The sequence below is a fragment of the Drosophila navojoa genome, chromosome 4, assembly GCF_054131105.1.
Source record: "Drosophila navojoa isolate 15081-1374.11 chromosome 4, UAZ_NAV_1.0, whole genome shotgun sequence".
Lineage (NCBI taxonomy): Eukaryota > Metazoa > Arthropoda > Insecta > Diptera > Drosophilidae > Drosophila > Drosophila navojoa.
In genome coordinates, this window is record NC_142892.1 from 5,640,117 (window position 1) to 5,659,256 (window position 19,140).

The window sequence follows — 19,140 nt, forward strand, 5'->3', positions numbered from 1 at the left end:
TGCCTCAACAGCCGTTTGCCACCAATGTGGTTGCCTCTCATTGTTGCTGCCTCGGCTTCTTCCTCTGCCTTACTCCTCCTCTGCCTCTGGCTCCGGCTCTTCAACTATTTTTTGTGCAATCTGCTCCGAGCCTTGCATTGTTGTTGCTCGCTTCCTTTTGCTAGCCGCACATAGTTATGGCCACGGTTTTTTGGCTTTTTCGGCTATGTGCACTGATTTCGCCTTGTCCCTCTTTCTCGGCTGCTCTAAGCACTCGGCGCTCTCTCCTCGATGGCCAGGTTGCAGCACATTGCAAATTCTCAAATTAATTCGCATCATTTAAATCCCAGACAGCAACATCTTTTCAACTTGAACTGTTTGAGAATTTAACCGAATTTTGTACAAAACTCACACAGACACTCAGACTCGATATAGTTCAGCTAGAGATGAAACAAGTCTGGCCATGGAGTGGAGGTGTAAGGCGAAGGTGCCACTCGAAAGGCAATTAAAAATTGTGGATGGCCCCTGAAGCTGCAATTGACTCGTGATTCGAGAGAGTAGCAGAGCTCAAGGTGTGAATCGTAGTTCACTTTGCACTAAGCTGGAGTACGAGAAGAGCTTAGTTGCTTGGGAATAAGAATTGAGTTTATGTATATGTGCGCTAAGCACTTGGAAGAGCATATATAGAGAGAGATGAGCTCATGGATGGCATCTTGAGTTATATTAATATAATAGAATAAATAAGCCTTAACATCAAGAGCTTTTCTTGGTATTATCTACTGATTGGACGAGTTTTCACTATATTATATATTTATATTTCCTAAATTTACATAGAGTATGATACAATGAAGCTTTCAGCTTGTGGAAAACTTCGAATAACATTTAATAATACATGTACATTAATCAGAAATATATCTGTCTTTTATAATAGAAGCAGAATGACAATTACGATAATATGAATTTAGCTATAGATATATCTTTGATTTTTGATTTATTCCTCTTTCACTTGATACAATATATTACTAAGCAACAACATAAATATAGAATAAATATTTTATTTTTAGCCTTCTTTTTTAGCTTTACATCCAGTAAACATATATTTTCCATTCCATATGCCATTATATTCCTTTCCTCAATCTGCAACTGTTTCAATCCACTGTCTCGTGACACGATTGGTTTGTCTATCTCTGCTTTGGTGCCATCTCTAGCTGTTACTAGCATTTAAGTTATGGAGCACATCGAGCTGAGCAAACGAACAGATAAACAATAAGTAACTGTGAATTATAGCGGCCATTACTTTTCTCCTGCTTGTGGGGGTGAATCGACAACTGTTGTTGCTGTTGCTGCTGTTGTTGTTGCTGTTGCTGTTGCTGGTGTTGCTCTGTGTCTGTTAGTTGTTTATGGCAGGACAATAATTAGGACAATAGCGCAACGCATCAGTTTCAACAACAACATGCCGATGGAGTTGAACCGCCCACACACACAAACACACAGATACACACAAACACAGAGATACACATATACATACATAGACTGCCCATAAGCCCTCGCCATGGCCTCAATCACGAAAATGATATTTGGAATGTTCGTTCGCTCGCTCTGCCAAGTTGGCTCACCAAATTAGTTAATTAGGCGCCGTTGTTGATGGGGCAACATTCAAATATTCAAACGGCAAAATTCAGCTTCTCTTGCTGCTGCTGCTGCTGCTGCTACTTCAATTCCATTTCCATTTGAGGCCAGGGTAATGCCTGGCCCGGCTGCCACTTGATGTGGCATCAACAGTTGGCAAATCGAACTCTGTCGCTGCGTAAATTGCTTATGAAATTGACATCCAATGCCAGCGATGATTCTCAGACAGCAATCGCTGTTGCTGCTGTTGCTGCTCTTGATGCTGCTGCTGCTGCTGCTGCTGCTGCTTCTGTCTGCCGGAAATGGAAACAGCGCTAATGACGAGCCAAACGCACACTCAACTAGACCCACACACACACACACACACGCATAACACACATAATTGGCAAATCACACACATTGATTTCAAACGTGTGTGTGTGCGTGTGTTGTCGTTGGCATCGCTGGCTCAATCGTTCATATCGCAACCACAGCGCCTACATGCCGCTCAGCTGGTGGCCAGCACCACCACCACCACCAGCACCGCCACATCCGATGGGCTGACAGAAAATATGGCGCATAATTTTAAGGCAATGGATACCAACCACTCCAGCCTCCCCACTCTCCCCCTCTCTCTCTCTCCCTCAGCTGCACAACCTCAATTTAGCCGAAGCTTTTAGGTGTGCGGCTGTCTAATGTGTGCGTGCGTGTGTGTGTGTGTGTCTCATACAGCGCATCATTAATAACACTGAAACATAGCTGCACAAAGACAACAGCGGCAACATCATTATCAAAAAAAAAGAAGAAGTAGAAGCAGAAAAAGAGGAAAAACAGCCTCGTGCAGCAGCCGCAGAAATTCAATTTTCATTGTTTGGTTTTTCATTGAGGCCGGGCGCTGTTTCCTTGTCGTTGCTTGACTTGAAATGGCAGCCGTTGATCTTAAATAATTAGGCAAACTTTTGCGTCTGCTACGGGCAGTCAACAAACACACACACACACACACAGACATGCACAGACATGCTCATATGTAGGCAGACAGTCATCAACTTTGGCCCCAGCGCCTTGTCAGGCAGACAGCAAAAAATTGCTTCATTGCTGTAATTTATAACATTCGCTTGTCATTAACAGCAATTTTAATCGCTGCCAACTCACACACACGTGCCCATAAGGGTGTGTGTGAGTGTGCGTGTGTGTGTGCTCGGCATTTAAAGCGTGAAAATATTAATTTATGAGCTTTTAAAATGAGTTGGGCTGTTCAGCAAATCGGCTATGAAAATACGCCATAAATGTGCGTAAATGTGCGTGAGTGTGTGTGTGTGTGCGTGTGCACGTTAGCATATCTATATAAATAGCAAAAATTGTTCGAGTTAAATAGCAAAGCAGGCGATAAATAGTCAATCAAATAAACCATAAATATCATATAAATATCACATTAATGCCCAAATGAATAGCAATTTAATAGAAACTTTATTCAGCTGCTGTTTGCCGAAGAGCAAGGGAGAAAGAGAGAGATAGAGAGAGAGAGAGAGAGAGGGAGAGAGCGCATATTGTCAACTAAAAACTTAAAATGTCAAATGCAAATAAAATATACAATTTCGATCTGATTTCCATTTGCATTGCATTGCATTCATTAGTTTACTTCGATTGAAAATGACTTTTTGTGTGCGATTGAAATTATTTCGAGTGTTCCTTTGCCAGCTGTTGTGTGTTTTATTCCCATTCGTTGTCGGCCGATTAACTTTGTCTTTTAGGCATTTGTATTTGTATTTTAGCTTGTAGGTGTTTGTTCAAGGATTTAAATGTGTTTTCATTCTGGATTTCATGGCTCTTTTCCAGTATTCCATATTGCATTTGCACTTTCACTTATTGCTCTTTGTATTTATTTGGTTCAACGCGTTTCAATTGGAATTAGTTGATCTTAAATTTCAAGAAATGCAAGCAAATAAAATGTAAAGGTGAATATTATCCAAGTTTAGTGTTATTTTGTTTATCTTCTAGCTATGGGCGGTTGTTGAATTATTAAGCGTTTCCAATGCCACTGTTTCGCGTATGTTGTTCTATTCTAAATGTTCCTCTGACTCATATCTTTGATGTTCTCTTTGACTTGATAGTTGTTATATAAAGATATATATTTAAATAAAAGCTATATTATTTTTCATAAAATGTCTCAATTCCGCTGTTTCGCTGTTCACTATTCACTGTTCGTTTTACATCCGTCATAATCAATTTTGCATTATATATACCACTCTAAAACCTCTTTTCTTTAAGTGCCCTCATATTGACATCAGCAAATGTTCCAATTCCAATCGTTCCATCTTCATTTCTACTACATATCAAACTGTTTTAATGCTGCTATTTCAGTCTGTTTTTATTATGTTTATAAAAACAATTTGATTTGCAATTTCCATCTATTTCCCATGCCACTCACATTCCATGTTCTATTACCAGAATTTCGCATGTCATCGCATGTCTCCACACTCGCCGTCAGAGCAGAGCTATTGTGTTATCTTAGGCAGCCAATGAAATCAGTTCACTGCTTGCTTTAATTCCATTTCTGAAACATTCAAAATGCTCGCAAATCGCAACAGCAGCAGGATAACAACAGCAACAGCAACAACAGCAACAACAGCAACAGCAGCAACTAGAACATGTGTGGTTAGGTATATGGTGAAATCTATTTATGCCGCCGCTTAAAGCCCATAAACCACAGCCAAAATCCAGTGGTCGTCGCATTTAAGTGCGCCAACAACCACCGTTGAGCAAATCCGCTCGCCTTAATCTTCACTTGCTGCGCGTATCTTAATAAACTATTAAATCAAACTCAAGCTTCACTGCACGCAAGCACACACACACACACACACACACACACACACACACGCGGGCATTGCGATATGGATACACACACACGCAATCGCATATATAGTAAATAAATAAATGAGTTATATGCGCGTTGTTCGCATTCACATTATTCTCAATGGCATTGGCGCTTTCCTGTGTACCGAGCTCCGCAGTTTTTGGCATTGGTCGGGCGCGTGTCCTGTTTTATTCCTTACGGTTCCTTTTATTTTTTTTTTCCTGCTCGTTTTTGGCTCTTTTTCATCCTTCAGGAAGCCGATACGACGTGGCCATTATGGCTATGCGCTGGCCTGTTAGTAAGTAAGTCACCCAGCAGGAACCAGGAAGTGAGTTAAGGCTCAGCAAACAGAAATAAATTGAACTCAAATTGGCCCACTATGCATTATAAATGTTGGCCAAAATAAAATCATACACAGCCAACGAAGACAGGAATTTCTTATTGCTGAAATAGATAGATGTGCACATAGATATGCATATAGATATTTCTATAAATCATAAGTATGCTTAGTCTAATAATTTCTTCTGGAGATTGATAGAAATTCGAATTGATTTAAAGTTAGTCTTAAGGAATCTCTGGTATAAAAAGTTGAATCTGGCTTATGATTGAATAATTTATCTCATATATATAGCTAGTTTTGATAGTTAATATAAAGGAGATAGAAAGTTATAGCTAGTTTCTCCAACATTTTTAAGATTATATTATAATTTTTTTACATTTAAATACTATTCTTAACTTAAAACTCAGAATGCTTGTCGTAATTCCCTTCTTTATTTACCTTGGCAAGATAAAAATATGAACTTGTTTTTTTATGTACTAGTTCCACTAAGGTCTTAAACTGCGCTCTACTCTCACCTTTGGCCGATCTTATTTAGTTGCCAGAGACTGCAGGAGTCTGCGTTGTTTTTTTTTTAGCAACTAAATATATTGTTGTTCTTTTTTAGCGATATATAAATACTATTTATATATATTTTGGGTGCCCCTGGCTATGGTTATGCTTTCCTGGGACAATATCTGAGCTGGCTCTTTGGTTGCCTCGTGGCAGCTCCCAGCAGCCTTGGCTGCTCCTCCTGCTCCTCCTGCTGCTGCTGCTGCTGCCCCTGCCTATGCCCGCTCACCTGCTGCTGTCGTTATTATTTATGTTTTGTTATCCGTTGACCAGAGCGTTCTTGCTGCTTGTTTTTTACACACAGTCACACACGCACACACACACACACACAGACACACACAAGCAAATGCTGTTGCTCACCTATTTTACGATAGAATGAATATCTTGCGCTGGCTCTTGCTGCTCAACTCGGGGTGTGAGAGAGCTCAGCATGCGTGTGTGTGTGTACATGTGTGTACGTGTGTGTGTGTGTAGTTTTTGCCACTGTATTTTTCTATAAGCTCGCAGGTTTTCCAGCTCTGTTCTATTCTGCTCTGTAGTTTTTTTTTGTGTTTCTGGCTGCTGCTGGTGCTGCTTCTATGTACTTCCGTTTTGTAGTGAAAAGAGCTTTGCGTGTTGCTGCATGCGTGTGAATTTGTGGGCGTGTGTGTGTGTGTGTGTGTATGTGGGGCTTGCCAGTTTGTTTGTGCTTAGAGAATTGATGGCAAAAGGATGTGTGTGATTTCGCATGTATGCATGTGTGTGTGTGCGTGTGTTTTTGCTACTGCTACAGTTACTGCTGCTGCTGCTGCTGCTGTTGTTGGCCGCAAATATCTGCTGAATGAAGTGGCATTTGTTAGTGTGGTTTAAAGTAAAGTGCGCGGCGTAAGCTTTTAACAAGCGAAATTGCTTAAATGTTGTTGCTGCTGGACAACAACAGCAGCAGGAGCAGCAGCAGCAGCAGAGGGAGCAGCAAGAGCAGATTGCGGAGAGGCAGAGCTGGGGCGACAGCCAGCAGGTGGGGCGCACATTGCGAAAGTGCCAGAGAATGTTAAGTAGTCATGTAGATGTCGAGTCTGCGGAGCGACTAAATAAGTTATTCATATCAAGTATTGTTTTGCGGCTTAACGCAACTGAAGTGCTTTTCGATTTCACTAAATGCAGCACGCAAAAAATGACTAAAGCACTGCAAAGATTATTCGCATGCCGTTCGCCTAGAGCGTGCGAGTGCGCAATAAACCAATTCGCTTTCTGGCTTCAGCTGTGCAGGCTGTAAAATGTTTTCAAGTTGATAGTAAATGAATTAATTGTTAAAAAATGTTGAGTTTAAAGCGTTTTCATTTATGGCTAAGCACTGCTCTTCTATGCGATTCTCAAGAATTTAAGGCAGCTCTACAATTTTTCGAGCTGAGCATGTATCAAATACAAAAGCAAACCAAGTTGGTTAACTTGACTGTTCTCTGCAATTCTCATAAATTAGAATTTGACTCTTGTTTTCCCTCTTCCTTTCCATACCTTTCGCTATCAGACATCACTCTCCTTCTTGTACAGAGTAACTTCAACTATACATTCCCATTTTGTATGTGTTCGCTCTTCTATGCAATTCTCATGAATTCAACAAAGTTTTTTTTTATGCAATTCTCATGAAATCAAGTAAGTTCTAACTTTTCCCACCTTTTCACTATCAGAATGAGCTTGAATTCTGTTTTCCTTGAACATCCTTTAGCAGACAACCTATATACATATTTCTTAGGTGAATTGAGACAAGTCTCCCATATGGTAGCTCCTTCCAGTTCTTAGGAATTCATGTACACGTTTTCATCTAGTCAATATCAGCCTTTTCCTGCACATCTGAATATTTCCGCAATCTAGATGTTTATATGTTTGCATTTCACTAAAACTCCGATTGGGCAAATCAGTTTGAGTGAAACATTTTTCGTTTAGCAATTTATTGTTTTGAAATTCCTCGAATTAACTGTAGAATTCCACACGCACATTCCGATTTGTTGCAGCACACGCATACGAATCGCCTCTCTAAGTGAATTTGCGCCAGCCCTGGGGCTGGGCCAACACGAGCGCCCTGCTTAGGTCTTGTATATCAAGGCACGCACACACATGCATAAAATAATCTTTTTATGTGGCTGTTTTGAGCTGTTCGATAGCGCAATTTGAGCTGGGGAATATGAGCAGTTCAATTGTGGAGTGCGGAGTGCGGAGTGCGGGGGCGGCATCTTGGGCGTCCATTGTTTGATCTTGTGCGGCCCGCTTTGAGTGACTTGGCTGACGGAACATCGAGCCAAAGCGTCCCCATGGAGTCGTCAATAAATGCGATAAAACCAAACATGTTTCATTTGCAGTGGGCCACACAGAATCCACACATGGACGCAGCTCGGCTGCACATCTCTCATATCTAGCCAGGGGCGTGTCGGGGAGGGCAGAGGGCAGGCGCTCATAAAATTGTGCGACGAGCGTTGAGCGTCAAGTGTTTCGGTTGCCCAAACTCCAGTGTGGATTTTGACCCATAATTGACTTGTACACATGCCAACTCCCAAGTTGCTCGAGCGGCTCGCTTCTGCGTGTCTAGGCGGCGTTAGATGAGCACATACACAGAGAGAGAGAGAGAGAGTGGGAGAGTGGGAGAGAGAGATAGATATATTTATATATGTATGTGCTTATATTTGCGCTAGCACTAATCCTAAGCTCACTAGCGGAAGTACTTGGCCTCCCCCTGCTCCTTGGCAGCGCTGAAATGTCAGCTTTGACATTTTTAATGCCCCCATAGCTATCATTAGATGGGCGAACAAAGCGCAGTCAACGAACAAAGGCAATCGAAATAATCAATACAAATTTTATAACCTCACCCACACGCACGCACACCCAAACACACACACATACACATACATATACACAAATACACAACAATGAAATACATTACAAATCAATTGCAATCGCTCGAAAATCGGCGTACGAATTTCCATAGACGATGTCTGGCTTTGTGGGTTTCTGGCTGCCTGCTGCCTGCTGCCTGCCTCGCCGAGCTCCTGGCTCCTGGCTGAAATTCCTGGCTAAGGCGAAAAGGGGCAACATTATTATCATCATCAAGCGTACAAAGTTAGTGCCGCCGGCTGCAGAGTTCGAGCGGCGGCGGGGCGCTGCTTCAAATCGGCAAATGAAACAAACCAGGATTTACATGTACACAGTTATTGCTGCTCACACACACACACACGCATACACTTAGAGACGCGCGCTCGTGTTTGTGTGTGTGTGTGTGTGCGTGTGCAGCATTTCCTTTGGGTTATTTTCCGGGAACAACATTTCATGGCACTGATAAAGCTGCCATGGCAGCAACACCAGGCAGCAGCCGCTGTCGACGTTGGCAGCGCTGCCAGCGCCAGCAGCGCAATTGGGGTAATGCCGGCGACTGCGCCGACGCAGTGAGTCCGGAATGTCCATTCATATTCGTTTTCGAGGGAAATTCTGCTCAGACAAGTGGCGCTGCGAGCGTTTTTCGGCATGCCAGCAAGCAGGAGCGTGAGGGCTGGGAGGGGTGAGGGTATGGCTGGTAAGCGGCAACACACACACACACATAAACTGCCCCCGGGGCGGTAGGCAACAAAATATTTGACGCAAGTTGCGCGGCACTGCGTGAGTGTGTGTGTGTTCGTGTGTGTGTGTGTGTGCTGCTATGTGTGAGCGGTGCCGTGTGCACTCCAGGCAATGTCAAGTTGACACTTTCACCAACACACACACGCACACACATACACACATACGCAGATAGGCGTAAGGCAGCACACGCTTAACAAGCGCTAAGGCAATTATATTGTTGTTGTTGTTGTTGTTGATAACAATTAATTATTAAATGCATCAACTAAAAATTAGATTAACATTAATTGTCACACACACACACACACACACATGCAACATGCAACATTCAGCATTCAACATTCATTAACACTGCTGAACTGATGCAAACAGTGAACACCCTCTATAGAGGTTACATTTGCTATTGTTGTTTGTTTGCACCATTTGCGCCTACACACCGCTCCACATAGCCCCACATCGCTCCGTCTCTGTCGCGCTGCCAGCGCCGACTGCGGCCACCCACGAAAACAAACATAAAGGTGCAACAATGACGCGCGTAGATTTTTCAGCGCCTGCTCGCTTGCTCTCTCTCTCTCTCTCTCTCACACACACATACATGCCCTCCCTCGCTCATTGTGTCTCTCTGTGGCTCTTCAGCTGCAATTAGCGCTCTCTCTGTTAACTCATTTCGGCCTGTGAAAGTGAATTTTTAGAGACTGTTTGGTGTGTGTGATTGCAACATTGTGCGACTGTCTAGGTGAGCGAAGGGGAGGTGAGGTGGGTGTCTGTGTGAGCTGCTAGCTAACAGCACGGCACACAGTTAACAGCATCGATCGATGCAGCTGAACGAACAAAAAGTGTTGCATACCCAAAAGGCGCAAAATTTATATGTAATATAAAAATTGTAAATAAAATTGAGAAAATTTATTAAAAAATTATTTAAAAAATAATTTCATCATATTAAGGCCTAGCGCCAACAGCAGTTAATATTTGTCATCCATTGAACAGCCTGGCAACCCTGTTAACTGGCCCGCATCGGCAACAACAAACACACGCTTAACAGTCTTCGTGCTGTCGTGCCTATGCGGGGGTGTTCGCTCTCTGTGGCGTCACAGCTGAGTCGCCCTCTCTATGCTGCTCTCTCTCTCCCTCTCTTTCCTTGTGGCCCCCTCACTGCTGCTCTCTCTCTTTCTCTCTGACTCCCTCTCTCTTTCTCTCCCTCGCTGTTGGCCTGTGTTTCCTTCTCTCTCTCAGGCTGCTTGGCTCTCGCTGCCTGTGGCACTGTTAGTTGCTTCCGTTGTTGTAATGCTTCTGCGCTGCCGCTGCCGCTGCCTCAGTCGCTGTTTCTGTCGCTGTCGCTGCCGCTGCTAACGTCGCAGCTGTGGATGTGCTGGCTGCGTTTTTGCCTTTGCTAAAAATCCTACGCAATTCGCGAGAGTTCAGTCGTTATCAGACAAGCGAGTCCAGCAGTCGTTGCGTTCTGTTCCTTAGCCGTGCAAAAGTAGCCTAGTGAAAACAACAAAAGCCAACAAGCAACAGCAAAAGTAATATACAAGAGCAACAATAACAAAAAAAATACCCCAAAAAGGAAAACAATTCTCAAATTCTTAGCCAAGGAACAGCCACAACCACAAGAACGCAGTTCAATTTATTGTCAATAGCGGCGAATATATTTCGGTAGACGACGCGTTTTACTTACAAAGCGAGCGATTTTTATTCACGTGATTCGCAACGCGTGCAAGTGCAATCAACAACAACCACAACAACAACAACAACTTAAACAACAACAACCACAAACAAATCAAACCGGAAGCAAAGTAAGCAGCAGCAACAGTCGCCGCCGCATCAAATCACATAATTTGCAGGACAATTTTAAACGCGCTGTCACACAACGTTGAGCTTTAGTAGTGTAAAAGAAATTTATAAAGAAAACATAAACATAAACAAAAAAACAAAAAAATCAAATAAACATACAAAAAGCAAATGCAATTAGTTAAAAGGCAATTTGAAGAGCTTCTCCGTTAGTTGTGAATCCTAGCAATAAACAACGAAACGTAAACGAACACAACAACAACAACAACAACAATCACACAAAGTAAACAATAATAAAGCAGACAACCAACAGCCAAAGAACAGCAACAGCAACAGCAACATCATAATCATTATCAACAACAACAACAACAATTGTCAACTTGCAACAGTTGAAAGTTCGAACGCGCTGCTCAGTTTCGTTCGGCCGACGGTTACGTTCGGCGCTCCCAACACCAAATTTCCTGTCGAAAGTGTTGCTATAAATTCAATCAAAATTTCACACTTTGGAGTAAATCTGTTCTACGTGAAGCAGCCAGCGGAGTTATTTCAGCAGCCGCCGCCGCTTCCGCCGTTGCCAACGCTGCCAGCGCCGGCGACAATAAAAGCGATTAGTCCGCCAGTGACAGCAGCAGCCGCCGCAGCCGCCGCCGCAGCAGCCGGAGCGCCGCCTTTGACGCCGACGCCGCTGTCAGCGACAACCGCCACAATTCCAACAAAGAAACTCGTTGTAAGTAGACCCACTGAGCCACTGAGCCACACGCCCAACCACTCGAACCGCCAATGGCCCCCTAAGACATTGCTTAATTATTTATGTTGTTTTTTTTTTTTTGGCTAATGTTTATGAAAGTTGACCCCAGGAAAAAGTGTGTGCAATGAATTATTTTTGTCCTGTGCTTCGTCTTTGTTTTTTCGTTCATTTCTCTCTATTATTTTTACATATTTCGCTTCGCACGCAATAAATTAATTTATGTTCTACGTCAGGCACGTTTCGCACCCAGCCAAAAAAAAATGAAAAAAAAAAAACGACTTGACCCTGCGCTGGGGGCGCTCGTTTCTCACCTGTTTCGCTGTTTGTGGGGAAGGGAGAGGGGAGGTGGAGGGGAAGGCCATTCATTACAACGTGTCGTTTATAAGATTTGGCTAGTAAATCGTTTTAAGTGTTCGCGCATTTCGCCTCCGGCACAACAGAGAAATTAAAATTCCAGCTATCCGTGCGGCTGCTGCTGCTGCTACTCCTGCCCCCTGCTCCTGCTGCTTGCTGCCTGCTCCTGCTGCTGCAGGACATCGCATCTAAGCTGTAGTTCCCACTGCCTTGTTGCTTATAATTTGCTTTTAATTTGTTTGGCAAGTGCCAACACTTCAACACGGACGCCGCCACGACACAAAGGACAAAGGAGCACACACACACACATACACTTACATTTAAATATACATATATATATAACAAAAAATAGAAAGAAAATGTCATAAAAATAATTACGCAGCGCGCGTATAAAACGTAACGCGTTGGCAATTCGCGTGTCTCAACGCGACTCCTGCTGCTCGCATTCTCCTGCTTCCGCTCTCTCCCGTCTCCTGCCATAAATTTTATGGCACAGCTGTAAACGCGCATAAAGGCTCGATCGAAAAGTGGCCATAAATAAGTTGATATATATATGTATATCTGTATATAAATATTTATAGTGTGGTTTTTCGTCCTTTTTCCGTTTATTTTTTGGGGCGCCTACAGCTGTTATTTGATGAATGTGCGCTATGGCTCTATTAGCCGAAAGCTGAATGAATTTCTCGACTGTTGGTCAAAATTTTTAAAATTAGTTTATCGTTGAAACTTTTATGATGCCATCAAACAAGCTGAAACTACTCGATGGGCAAAGGCAAAGGCGAATACGAAGTCGTCGTAACTTTTTTTGTTTCACTTTTTTAATAGTTGTAAAGTATATTAGTTGAAGGCTTTGGCTCTTGTTAGTTAATTAAATGAAATTAGACTTATTTAGTTTTTTAATGGGTTTGCCGCACAGTTTAGAATGTAACAGGGCTAGGCCAAGCCGTTTGATTGCCTCATCTGGCCACACTGTCAGCACTGTATGTTCTATTAGCCAGCAGGAATTGTCAGTTTACTTAGATAAAAACTGTCTATAGTTAGCTTTAGCTTGTCGCAACTCTACTATCTTGCAACTCTATTATATGGCAACTCTAATGCTGGGTAATTCATATATGGGCCAGCCTTAATATTGTTCAACTCTCATAGCCATTTCAGACTTCTTAAGCTGCTAGCTTTTCTATTATCTGGCAGCATTGCATACAAGAAGGACCTCTGCCCATTTTAACATGTGGCCCATTTACAATAACTGGCAACTCTTTTTATAATCGAAGACCTGCACTTAAGGAAGAAGACATTATTCGTGCCAATTTGTATTCTTTTTGTGGCTAAAGTACAGGAGGATTAACTATAACCCTTTTGTGCTCTAGCCACACTGCTTACCATAGTTAACTTTCTGGACATATGGCAACATTATAAAGTGACAGCTTTTATGCTTACAATCAACATCAATTCATATAGCAAAAACTTTTGTAGCCTATTGAGGTTTTTATGCAAGCTGTAATATCTCTCTAATATTCATTCATCTATCCAGTGTAGCATCTACCGAACTAGTCTAACAATCTAAGTAGAAACCAAGGCATTTTATTACTGCCTGCATTGAGAAAGTATTACTCCATAATAACATACATCAACTCATTTAAAACTCTTTTTATTTTAAAGTCCAAGGCTTAGAGCCTCAAGAGTTTTTAATCTGCAACATAACTTCTAAGGCTTTTATTCTCATTACGCGCTGGCAACACTGCCCAGCCAACATGTGGCAACGCTGCTCATGGCCTAAACTCTTTGTGCATTTAAAACGCTAATACCAATTCCACGAAATTTGTCTTTATAATGCTCTTATCAAACGCTTGGCTTACCTCTCACAAAGCATAGCCATATAGATCGGCTCATAATATATATATATACCCGCTCAGCTGTTATCAGCAGCATTTAGCTGCGGGCAATGCTTGAGCTGTCAGTTAAATTGAAGTGGCGAATCTTCATCAAATATTCCAACAATGCCGCCAGCCCCATAAATTGTAACGTCCCGCCCAATGGGAAGGCACGGCGCTCTGAGTAACTCGCTCAATGCTCAAGTTCAGTTGGCATAGTGCACCTATTGATGACGATGCCCGGGCTGATGCCAGAACTGTAAGCCACATTAGCTCGACTTGCCTGCCGCCTCCTGCCTGCCCCTTGGCCCGTCTCCTGCCGCTTGCCTGCTGTATGCTGACTTGGCTCGGCTCGGTACGGTTCGGTTCAGTTGGGTTTGGTTCTCTGGTGCTTGTCTAACTGCCAGTTTAGATTTGTGTCTAGTGACTTTGGCTTGTGGTAAACACTTGAGTTTAATGGTTTGTTGACTGCCTTTAGCAAGCTAAAGTCACAGATGGAACGAGAGCGAGAGCGAGAGACGCTTCTATACGTTGACTATAATAAAATTCTCCTCTATTGGCGTGGCCATAAAAGCTGGTCTACATAAACGAGCATTAAACTGCCATCCACTTCAGCACTCGACGCTCGACTGTTTTATTATTTACTAACTATTTTATTTGATTTGATTTAATTTGAGCAGTTGCCATTGCCGGCTTTTAAAAGGGCCTTAAAGGCTCACATCGGTCCGCCCGCAAAGCCTGCGCCCGATTTTAGTGACATGCCCTAAGCTCCAGCTGCACAGGATTATCGGTGTCTAGTCCTTTTGCAATTTACCAAAAACTAAGCAATCAAATAAATGCGATGAGCAAGGTTTTTAGCAATAGTTCTAATGGGTTCTACATGGCTTATGCGGTTGACAGCCAAGGGGTTTACGCTGCTGCCGCCGCTGCTGCTGCTGCTCCGACTCCTGCTAGTTTCATACCGTTGCTTTCTGTTAGCTGACATTAAATTTGAAAGTTTCAGTTGGTGCTGCAGGATTCCTTTGTGGCTGTTAACAATAATTTATTTACTCAAGCACAAGTTCTATATAAAAATTCGTTTCATTTTGTTGCTGTTTCTTCTAGTCCTGTTTCTGTTTGTGGCACGCGTTTATAAGATGCTTTGGCGTATTTGCGAGTGGATCAGCTGGCGTATAACAGAGCTCATCCGACTGCTTACACATAGCCAACAAGTCCGTCCGTTTGTCGTTTTGGTGGGAAGTCATGAAGTCCAGGCGTTGCTGCTTGAGGGGCTTAGGCGTTGCTCGCCCTCCATAAAACTGTCACAATCAAGCGCCCAACATGTGTGGCTGGCTCCCACTCACTCTCTGTATCTGTGTGTGTGTGTGTAGCCACAAGCAATTAGCTGTCATGCAGATGGGGAGCCAAGCAAACATCAACAAAAAGGAAAGAAAACGATTGAAAGAAAGCAAAATATGAGAGACAGCAGAGGAAGCCGCAAATCAAAAGCAAAAACCAAAAGCAATTGTCAGCCAAATTGGCATTGGCATTGACTGCGTTGAGATTTGATTTATCAACATGTTTCACGTGCGGCACACTGAAATCGCTGGCATTGTCAGCCCAGCTGGGGACCAACAAGCAGTAAAGGCAACCAGCCCCAGCTCCCACACCCACTCCCACGCCCACACCCAGCTCCTTTACGGGGTCTGGGTCGAGGCAATCACACAAATACGACGCTTTTCGTTTTACGCGTCGCCGCATCGAAATGTGCGTGCCACACACACACACACACACACACACACACACACACACACACACACACACACACACACACACACACACACACACGCACACACACACACACGCACGCACACAGTTACAGAAAGCGAGCAAAGTCGAGTGGCAGCTGGAAGTTGGTAGCCCAACTGACGCGTTTCTGTCAAGTGCAACAAGCAGAAGATGAGCAGATGAGAGGGCGAGGACGGGGAGCTGGGAGGTGGGAGGTGGGAGGATTGGGGTCGGATAGTCAGCGTGCGTGGGTTTATTAAAATTTTAATATCAACGGCAAAGTCGACAGGCAGCCAAGTAAAAAATGTGTGTGGCGCAAAAAGTTTTCTTTATTTTTTTTTTCCTTTGCGCTCAGGACGAATGTCGACGCACAAGCAATCAAACCCAGCCCAGAAGACAGGCAGTCAGGCAGGCAGCATGCCAGGACACAGCCGGGCTTTGAGCGTTGAGCTGCTTCAATGTGTGCGTAAGAAAATAAGTCATTTTCCCTTAAGGGTAAAGCAGCAGCGGCAGCGGCAGCGGCAGCAGCAGCACCGGCTCGACTCCTTGGCTCGTCTCGCGCGCGCTGCAGAAAATTCATCGATTGAATACAATACAAATATGTCAACGAGCCGCTTGAGATGTCGACGTCTAAAATCTCAGAGAGAAACTTTCAGCAGGCAGCCAGAAGAAGAAGCGAAAGAAGAGGAAGAAGAAGCGAAAGAAGACGGTCTTGGCTCATTTCAATGTGCCTTGGGAAAAAGTCCTCCTCCTGCTGCTGCTGCTGCTGCTGCTGCTGCTCCTGCTACTCCGCTTGCTTCTAGCCTCGCTCGCCTGGCAAAACCAATCAGTCAGCGGAGTGGCTTTTGCCGTGGTGTTGAATTACGGGTATTTTGTGTGAATTGAATTTGGCATATGATGAGGTAGATGAGCTGGAGAGAGAGAGAGAGGGAGAGAGAGGGAGAGCGAGAACTTGGCCCACACCTTGCAAATTATTTGCAAACGCATTCCATTTGAGTTACTTAGCACAGGCGACAGGAAGCAGGCGCCAAGTGACAACCGCCGGCGGCAATCAGCGAGTGCGCCCCCAAACTCAATACAGCCACGCCCCCACCTCCAGCCGCCTGCCTGCTGCCTGCTGCCTTCGTCAACAAAAATAACAAGCAGGATGTGGATAAGAAGTGAATCAGGCAGATGAGTAGGCAGGAGCTGGGCAGAGGGACGACGGGCGATGGTCGAGGGACGGCGTGGCAAGCGGAGAATTGTTATTTTATGAAATTGCAAACACAATCAAGTTGACAAGCAGCCTTTGTCTTTGTCTTTATCACGAAGACTTGGCTTTGTCAGCGATGCGAACACTCTGTGTGTGTGTGTGTGTGTGCGCGCGTCTGGCTGACAAATAAATTGCACTAATGGAGCTGTTAACAGTTTTTGCTTTTGTAAAACTTAAAAACTAAGCACGATAGCACACACACACACACACACGCACACACAAAGGACGCAAAGGATGCTTGTAAAATATATTTGAATTGAGTGCAGGAAACTGGAAAATTGCAAAACAAAAAACCAGAAGAAGCAAAAAAAAAGAAGTGAAAGAAGAAGAGGAGGATGCAAGCCAAAAGAAAAACAAGCTGGAGAAAATGCCGAAGCACTCGTTGAACAACTTGCGCCAAGAAGACAACAATCCGCTTTGGCAACTTGCAACGCGCAACTTGCAACGCGCAACGTGCAACTTGCGGGTCAAGCCATTGTTTTTTCGACTGTGCGTGTGAGTGTGTGTGTGTGTGTGTAAGTGTGTGGGCAACCAAGTTATTAGATTCATTTCAAGTTGTACGGAAAAGTGCACTCGAAACACGAAGACCTGGGCAAATGGAAATGGAAAATGGGAATGAAACTGGCGCTGGACAAAGACGAACGCCAGACTGTGACTATTGCAAACTGAGTCAAAGTAAAATTTGTGGTGGCCAAAAAAAAAAAAAACAGAAAGGCAGAAGAGCAGCGCAGCGCAGCGCAGAGAAAAGTTCATGAAACGCCCACACAGACAGCCGAAAAAGGGAAAACTGAGGCTGGCGTTGACAACGCAGCAGCAGCAGCAGCAGCAGTTGATAAGATAAAAGCAGCCAAGGGGGTAAGAGGTGCCGCCGTGGGAGGAGGGGCCGCACTGCAAACAGAGACCGCAACACTATAAATGTGGGTAGTTGGCCCAGCGAAACGAGTGTGCGGCACAAAAGAAACCGCAAGCTCAGCAGCAAAAGGAGCAAAAAATCCAAAAACGGGAAAAAAGAGACGAGAGAAGAAATAAAATACATAGAAGAAGCAAAAAGGCACAAAAAGCACCAATGGAGGCCTTTTTGTTTGGGTGGCAGTGGGCGTGGTCGAGCCTAGGCAATTGCTCTTGGAATGGGAGTAGGAGAGTGAGCGAGGGGGGAGGCTGGCACTTATTTCAAACAATTAACTTGATATTGTAACGGTCTTTTTAAAAAGGGAAAACGAGCACCAACTAGAGGTCAGAGTGACAGAGAGATAGAGAGACATAGAGACAGAGAGAGTGGGAGAGTGGGGAGGTGAGGGCGTGCTGCTTGGGGCAGCAGCTTGTAGACTAAATAACAAAGCAGAACTTGGCAGCATGTGGCCAAAAAACCAGAGCAATCTACTAGCAGCAGCAGTGGTTGGGTGCGAGTGGTTGGGTGGCTGCCGCTGCTGGTGGGGAGTGGTTGCTTTTGGTGGTGCCAAAAGAAAAACATAATAAAATCAAACCAAGTATAGCTGCCGCTGCTGCTGCTGCTGCCGTCACACGAAAGTAAAATAAACTGAAAGAAAAACAAAAACTCACGAAAAGCGCTGAAGCGACGCTGTCCACATTGCAGCAGCAGTAACTCCAGCTGCTGCTGCTCCTGCCGCTGCTACTCCTGCTGCTGCTGCTGTTGTCTTTTGGAATTGCTATCAGTGTTACAGCTGGCGGCGGCAGCAGCAGCAGCAGCGGCAGGCGTCAACTCTTGTGCTACACAACTTGAACACGAAGTTCATCAACTAGCGCGTCGCCTAGCAGCAACCGGCAGGAGTCGGGCGGCAGGCGGCAGGCGGCAGGGGCAAGCAGAGCTCGCCCGCAAATGGCAGCGTCCAAAAGCGTTATTATACTTGTAGTAGCTGCTGCTGCTGCTGTTGCTGTCGCATTTGTTATTGTTGTTGTCGTGCTACTGCGTGTTTGTTTGCCAGCAGAATGAATATTGCCCAAGTTGGCTGTGCCGCCCCGAAGCTGTTTGGCTTTGGCCTGGCTAACACACACACACACACACACACACACACACACACACACACACACACACACACACACACACACACACACACACACACACACACAGAGAGAGAGAGCACCTGTCCTGGCTGCAAGTTTCTTCTACAACTACAGTTTTCGTCTGCTGCTTCTTCCCGCTCCTGCTGACTGCTGTTGTTTGTTTGTCTTATAAATTTACTTACGCTTATTTGCGCTGGAAATGAGCTGGTCCCAAAGTGCAAAGTCTCTCACAAAAGAATACAAGCGCAAGCAAATGTAAATCTGTCCAAGTTATTTGCGTTGACAAACACACGCGGCGTATGCGCAATAATTTACAAAATTATTGTCCCAAATTGTTAAGCAAAAGAAAGCCGAAAAGACAAGAAAAGAAACGAAAATAATCTCTCTGGCTGTCGCAGATTGACACTGGGAATGCTTTTTATA

The 19,140-nt window shown here is 44.2% G+C and overlaps 1 protein-coding gene across 6 annotated transcripts in view; it reads left to right on the plus strand.

The window, feature by feature from the left end:
* Positions 1-19,140, plus strand: part of Rbp6 (RNA-binding protein 6) — a 195,011-nt gene that overhangs the window by 94,817 nt on the left and 81,054 nt on the right. The window contains exon 1 of one of the 6 annotated variants that reach the window (XM_030384438.2): positions 10,313-11,430. The exons of the other annotated variants lie outside the window; for them this stretch is intronic. The gene's annotated coding sequence lies outside the window, so the exon portion shown is untranslated. Of the gene's footprint in view, positions 1-10,312; positions 11,431-19,140 lie in introns of those variants that run through there. 6 annotated transcript variants of the gene reach the window in all.